The sequence below is a fragment of the Cynocephalus volans genome, chromosome 12, assembly GCF_027409185.1.
Source record: "Cynocephalus volans isolate mCynVol1 chromosome 12, mCynVol1.pri, whole genome shotgun sequence".
Taxonomy (NCBI): Eukaryota; Metazoa; Chordata; class Mammalia; order Dermoptera; family Cynocephalidae; genus Cynocephalus; species Cynocephalus volans.
The window spans coordinates 23,298,860-23,306,493 of NC_084471.1; the positions used below are offsets into that span (position 1 = coordinate 23,298,860).

The following is a 7,634-nucleotide window of genomic DNA, read 5'->3' on the forward strand; positions in this document are numbered from 1 at the left end:
AAATAATTCTCAGTACACTGGAAACTTAAAGAGAACATTGCAAATGTTTCTTTGAAGTTTGTTGTGATGCTTTTGATCTCCAGTATGTTTACTACAACATTCACTACTTCTCCCATTCCTCCCATGATGAAAAATAAAGTGGATGCACATGATAACACCAATTTCATTCCTAGGCTTGCCTCTGAGTGCAGGTAGTGTTGGCTGCCTTCCCAATATACTTTCTCCTCTTTTCCTTACTAGTAGAATCCTGACTGTGCCCAGGATAGCAAGATGCTCAGCTAAATACTTAACTCCCCAGCTTCCTTTGCAGCTAGGTGGGGGCCACATGGCACAGTCCAAGCCAGTGAGACAGAAGCATAGGGCACGCTTATGCTGATAGTCTGCTTAGGATCCACTGATACTGCTTTCTCCCAACTCCTTCCCTCTTCTTGTCTTGACTGTGGGCATAGCACGATGACCAGAATTCCTGTAGTCCTTTTGCAACAGTGAAAGGAAGTCCTAAGGAATCTGAAGGATATAAAGGTAGACATCACTGATAAGCCAACACCAGAAACCATCTGCTTCCTGAATTCATTTTATATGAGAAAAATAAATTCCTGTTTTAGTCATGTGTTTTATTACCTGCAGCTAACAACAGTTGTAATGATTATCCCTCCTCAGTCCAGTCTTTTTGTGCAATCAGAGAGGTATCGAAGCTTTTGTCTAATCCCAGATAGAACTCAAGAATGGGGATCCTAACATATTAATTACAACATCTGCCCTTGCACCTGTTCCACCAATAAGCCACCCCATAAGACTTCTTGCTATGAACTGCAAAATCAGCACTTTAATAAACATTTATTTATATTATTCCAAACACTGCCCTACCCCCAAACCTCAAACCCCTAAATCTGCCTAAAATAGTCATCTGTTTGAGATGGGGTTGTGTGAATGATAGAAGATTTCTTTGATTCTTCATGTTGCTACCAGGGCCCTACTCTGAGTATTAAATACAAATTGACTGTGAAAGAATATTACACAGGGGAAAAAACACTAAGGTCAAGATTGTTCCAGATGATTAAATGAAATCTCAGTTCGTTACAAAGGTCTCAGCTCAAAGAAGTAGGGGTGTATTAAACATGGGATGTAATTTCCATAGAAGGATGAACCATGTCATTTAGGAAGAAAAGAAATGCTGTCTCCATTTCTGATAAGGTAAGAGTCAAGGACCATGAAATACACTACAAAAAAAATTTTTTTTTCATTTCATGTCAGACAGGTAATGCACCAGTGTCATAACAAGGTTTGAGGGAGACACATCTCAAACAATAGCCCGAAAACCCAATCATCATCACACTTAAGAAGCACAAAGGGGTCACTATGAACATTCTCTTGGCTAGAAGTGAAGATGAATATACAAGATGAAACTAAGAATGAGTAATGATGAGAGTTCCAATGAACTTTCATTGAGCACTTGTTCTGAGCAAGGCAAAGTACTTTACATTCATTTTTTCCCATTTAACCCTCACAAACATCCTATAAGGAAGTCTCTATTGGTATCTCCATTTTATAGATGAGGAAACAAAGACTTGGAGAGGTTATGCTCAACTTGCCTGAGCTTGTGCAGCTAAGTGGGAAGCAGAGTAAGGACTCGAACCCGGGTCCATCTGATGCCGAAGTTCATGCTCTTAGCACTTTTCTGCAACCACTGTGCTGTCCTGCCTCTGCTGTGGATCAAAGGATGTCAGACCTGAGAGACCCCAGTGGCTCCTGGTATCTTAAAGCATGAAGACCCCTTTTATCAACCATTCCTTTAAAATTCATGGGTTAAAAACATACATAGTGATAAAAGTAGCTGTCAATTCAATAATGCTGTTAAATGACTTTGCATTTTAATTATCATCATCATACAGTTGGAGAGTAGCAGTTCATTTAAATGCAAGATCTGGGAATGATAGAAAGCATAGAATAAAGAATGTCTTTAGGTCACTACTTAGTGAAGGTGGAAATTTCTGGACACTTTGAAATATTTTCTTGACCACCCCAAGGTAGATGTTGTGTCAGTTCTGGTTCTCTGTGTTGCAGAAGCCAAGACATTGAGGAAAATTTCTGTGAAGGATAAATGGAGCGGGGGCAACAGTAAGCTGGAAGAGGCTTCAGATCACAATGTAGATCCAACACCTGAGAAGGAAAGAGAAGGATTGGGTAGGAAGAACCTCAGACCGGAGCATGGTTCTGACAAAGTCTTGGCCAGCTGATAAAAAGTCCCTGAACCAACCCTTCCCATTAGGGGAATGTCCCACTGGGTCAGCACCAGTACCCATGCCATGCTCGGTCATCAGCTGGGAGTAGCCTGGTGTAAGTGTGGCCTCAGGCTCAAGGGTCAACAGCTGGGAGGTGTCAACCAACCATGCTCCCCACAGCAGGGCAGGTTGTTTTGAAAGAGATGGAGCGGCACATCTCCTAGGCAGCCCTGGGTTTGGAAAGGTGGGTATAGCCCAATACCCTTATTTTACAGATGAGGAAAGTGAGGCCCAATTGCACGCATACCTGAAGTATTACGGGTTGGGTTCCAGACCACTGCAATAAAGCAGGTCACACAAAGTTTTTGGTTTCCTAGTTCATATGAAAGTTATGTTTTACACTATAGATAATGCATAATGACTATTAAGTGTGCAATAGCATTATGTCTAAAAAACAATGTACATTCCTTGCTTTAAACATATCTTATTTCTAAAAAATGTGCATGCTGTTGGAAATATAGTGCAGGCAGACTTGCTCAATGCAAGGTTACTACAACCTTCGATTTGTAAAAAACACAATATTTGCAAAGCACAATAACGTGAAACACAATAAAATAAGGTGTGCTTGTACATCAAGCCACATAGTCAGAATGAGAATTGACTTGATCCAACTCCCACGTCAGCAGGTGCTTACACCATTTGACTCTGGAGTTAAATTCACCTACAAAATGGGGGACCTCGGGCAGGTTATTTAATCTTTCTTAGCCTCATCACTCTCCTAAAATTAGAATGATAATAGCATCTCACTCATAAGACTATTTTGAGTTCTAAAACACATGTAAATATTCACATATTTAGCCCAGTACCTGTTACACAGTAATCACTCAACAAATGGTAGTGATTATTATTTTTGATCCAATGTTTTTTCTACTTGATATAGATTAACTAAAAATGCAGAGAGTGGGGAAGGGAGAGAGGGGTTCAGAGTAATTGCGTAAGGGATACAAAGAGTAATTACGATTTGTAATGATGAACATGCTGATAATATTGATTTGATCATCACATACTATACACAAATATGGATAGACAACTCTGTACCCCATAAATATATGTGTAATCAAAAATAAATAAATTTTTAGAAAAAAGCTGCAGAGAACATTTTATCATGTCCTTGTCCTTTCTACCCAATTGACTTTCTTCATTCATCAAAAAAAAATAATCCAATCCCATGGGAATTATGCCTAAATTATACCCCGTGTTTGCAAAAAGCTCTAATGTTTAAAAATATTAGCAATATTCCAAATATTATAAATCAGATGGCCTCTGTGCTCAGAAGAGACAAATGTATCACAAATGAACAATTAAAATAGTTTTAGGAAGACTTATTCCACAAGTATTTAGAGTTGAATCATTTAGTGCTTTCAATATTAATTCAGTTAAATTCTATGCAGGACAAAAATAAGCCTCCAATATTTAAAATCCAATTCAATGCCTTAAAATATTTACTAAAGTAGAGAGGAACAAATCAATGCTGTGCTGCCAAGGTCAAAGAGGGGAATGCGTATATTCTTGGAGAGTCTCCGCTGTTCCCAAGAGCTCACCTCTTGGCCCTTCCTGAGCTTCCTAAAAGGCAAAGGGAGGCCGACAGAGCTGAAGCGGCTGCCTCTGGGTGCTGTATGATGAGAAGTGAGGGTTTTATTAAAGGCTGTGAGCTCTTGGTTCCAGGGAGGGAACTCTGATTTTCTCGTTGGCTTGAAGACTCCTCTTCTTTCTTCCCTTCTAAAATAGAAAAAAGTGTACTGGCACAACAGTGTGAATATAACTGAAACTGCTAACTGTATACTTAAAAAGGATTGAGATGGTAAGAAAAAAGCAATCGAGAAGTATGTATAACGGGAGGGGAGAGGGGGTAAAAGGGATCTCTGTACCTGCTTGATTTGTCTGTAAAGCTAAAACTTCTCTAAAAAAAATAGAACTTATTAATTAAAATATGAAGAAAAAAAAATGCTAAGTGAAAGAAGCCAGACACAAAAGGCTACATGTGTGATTCCATTTATATGAAATACCCAGAACAGGCAAATCTATTGAGACAGAAAGTAAACAGTAGTGACCAGTGACTGGGGGAAGGAGGGAATAGGGACTACTAATGGGTGTGGGGTGTCTTTTTAGGGTGATGAAAACATTATGGAATTAAATAGTAGTGATGTTTGCACAACTCTCTGATTATACTAAAAACCACTGAATTGTACACTTCAAAAGGGTGGATTTTATATTATGTGAATTATACTTCAATAATAAAAAAAAAAAACAGCAGCAGTGTACTGGGTATAATGAAGACCACATCTTTTTGATCGAAGGACAGTAGAAAAGGAGAGTAGAGTAAAGAAAGAAGGGAGCCAGCAGAGTTATTTCTCTCTCCTGCCTTGGGACCTTGCCCACCATCCTCTGATAATCTGTACTGTGATGCCAGCTGCTGAACCAGCTCTCAGCTTTCACCCTTTCATGGTCTCTGTGGTTATGTGTGTTGGAAGGGATATGTGACTCCCTAATTCAAATAGCTTCTGGGTGTTCTCATTTCTCCTATTTTTGATTTATATGCAAACTACACTTACCTATTATCTCTTGATTTCTCTTTGTACTCCTTCCTGTTCAATGCACACTCTACTGATTCTCTTTCATCTGTTCTCCTAGATGATAGATACATACATACATACATACACACATACATACATAAACACACAATACACATATGTACATACATAGATAAAAAGCCCTTCTGGCCGGCTGGTTATCCGTCCAGCCATCTATCCTTTCTTCTATCCACTCATCCATCCGCCTATCCATCTACTCATCATCTATCTCAAGAATCCCTACCATTTTGGAAGGAAAGGGCTCAATTCCTGGCTACACTCCCAGAAAAACAACTCCCTCAAAGAAAGAAACACTATTATCTCCTAGCTTCTGAGATCAGGAACAAGTGGATTCCTTCATTTCATAATACTTCTAGCTTCTACTATACAGAAGGGAGTGAATCAACTGTCCATCAAAGCCACATAGTCTTCGGTCACTTTGACAATGAATATTTACAGAGGATGGCTATTTCCCTACTTAAATGGTGATGAAGGAGGTTGAAACAAATGGTTTAAGTGTTCTCTTGGAATATCTTGTGAATTTCAGTTTATTGAAAGACATTTATTGACAAGCATTTATGGACAATACCAGAAGTTTCCCAACCCAAAATGACCCAAAATACCTCCCCTACAATTTTGCAAATTGTAAGGGAGTGGATAGAGGTAATTTAGAAAATAAATGAATAAATAAATATTATTTTTAGTTGTGAATACTCCCTTACAGAAATATATTTATTAATGATTCAAATATTAGTATCAATTAATTTAATCCTATCCACATCTAGATGTAATCAGCCTGGATTGAAGTTTTGTCTATGAGAAAGAAAAGAGCTTTATCGCAGGTGAGGTCATCTTCTGGTGCCTTTGAGAAAGCTCCACCCTGGAGACCTTAATACTGTTATACTTAGCCACCCACTAACTCTCCTTCCAAGTCTCAATTCAAGGGCTGCCTCCTTTTTGAAAGAGCATTTCTTCATGTCTCTAGTTTGGTTTGTCTTTTTTCCGTCCACCCATTGTACTCTGTGCACAACTAGACTATGTTTTTTTTAACATTACATTGTAATAACTAATACTCTTACCTCTCTCTTTAAAGAGACTGTGAGACACTTTAAATATCATTTAGCTCTGAATCCCCTGAGCAAGGCAGAATGCCTGATACACAGTACGTATGTGGTAAATGTTCATTGAATAAATGTTAAGTGTGAATTTTGCTACTGGCCATAATGGTGGAACAGAAATTGGATTTACTCTCCCATCTTAAACAACTAGAAAACTGGACAAATATGTGAAACAACTCTTTTCAGATATTGGAACCAAGTGGCACAGAAGTATTATCCCTGTGAGAAGGAAAACAAAAGAGATGAACCCTATTATCATCCCAGCTTTTTGCCAGGAGGCATATTTTGGAGAGTGGAGCAGGAAGAGGAATCCCAAGCAGAGCCTGGAGGACTCTCTGAGTTGAGGAGGCAGAATTTGGAGTTCAGGGATCCTGATATGGCTAAAAGTTGTGAAGAGAGTTCCAGAGAGAAAGGAGAGACATCATAAAAGAGCCCCAGAAATCTCCATACATATCCCCTCAAATCCTTGCTAAATACTAAAATGTTTATGCTTAGGATGAAACTCTACAAAGTCAGGCAAAGCTTGTGAGCTGAACACTTCTCAGAACTCACACAGGATTAGGAATTGTTTTAATTCTATTTCCTACCAGACAAGGAGAGAGTCCCTACTGAGCACCTGAGCATTCAATACAGACCCCAGAAAATCTACACCTTAGTAATGGGATAAAGCTATCCCTAGAGTAAAGGCTAATCTATACCTACTCTAACAAAGCTTAAAAATAAGCCTTGAAAAGACCAAACTGAACTGTAAATAATTTGTCTACCAGAACAAAGCCTAGATGCTCAACATCAAACATAATATCCTGTATCCAATCAAAAATTACTTGACATGCCACAAAGCAGGAAAATTACCCATAACAAAAATATCAGTCAATGAAAACAGACTCAGAAATGACACAGATGATGGAGTTAGTAGAGAAGGACATCAAAACAGGTATAACTATGTTCAAGTACTTAGAAGAAAGCTTACACATAATGAGGAGAGAAACAACAGATACTTTAAAATAACCAAATGTAACTAACTTATAGACATAAAAATAAAATATTTGAAATAAAAAATTCCAAAATGAATGGATATGGCAAATAAGCCAACAGTGGAGGTAAAAATGGAACCCTAAAACAGAAAGGACATTGTTGGGGGGGGGAGGGAGAAGGGAGGGAGGTTTTGGTGATGGGGAGCAATAATCAGCCACAATGTATATCGACAAAATAAAATTAAAAAAAAAAAAATGGAACCCTAAAAAAATATTCAGCTAATCCAAAAGAAGGCAGGTAAAATGGGAAAAGATAACAAACAGATGGGAAAATAGAAAACAAATAGCAAGATGGTAGACTTAAACCTAAGCATATCAATAATTACAGTACATGTGAGTGGTCTAAATACTCTAATTAAAAAACAGAGATTGTCACACTGTAAAACAAAGCAAGACCCAATTATATGCTGTCTATAGCAACCAATTTTAATATAAAGATAGATAGTATAAAAGTAAAAGGATGGGAAATGATAATCCCATGCTAACACTAATCAAAAGAAAGTTGAAGTAGCTCCATAACTATCTATCCAAGTAGACTTCAGAACAAGAAATATAACTAGAGATAAACAGGGACTTTTTAAATGATGAAAGGGTCAGTCCATCAAGACCACATAACAATCCTAGATGTGT

The 7,634-nt window shown here is 38.1% G+C and overlaps 1 non-coding gene across 1 annotated transcript; it reads right to left on the minus strand.

Annotated features, from left to right (window-relative positions):
- Positions 1-1,248: 1,248 nt before the first annotated feature.
- On the minus strand, positions 1,249-1,355 carry LOC134361422 (small nucleolar RNA U13). The gene has a single exon (XR_010021444.1). It is a non-coding gene; the product is annotated as a small nucleolar RNA U13 (small nucleolar RNA).
- Between the last annotated feature and the right edge of the window lie 6,279 nt (positions 1,356-7,634).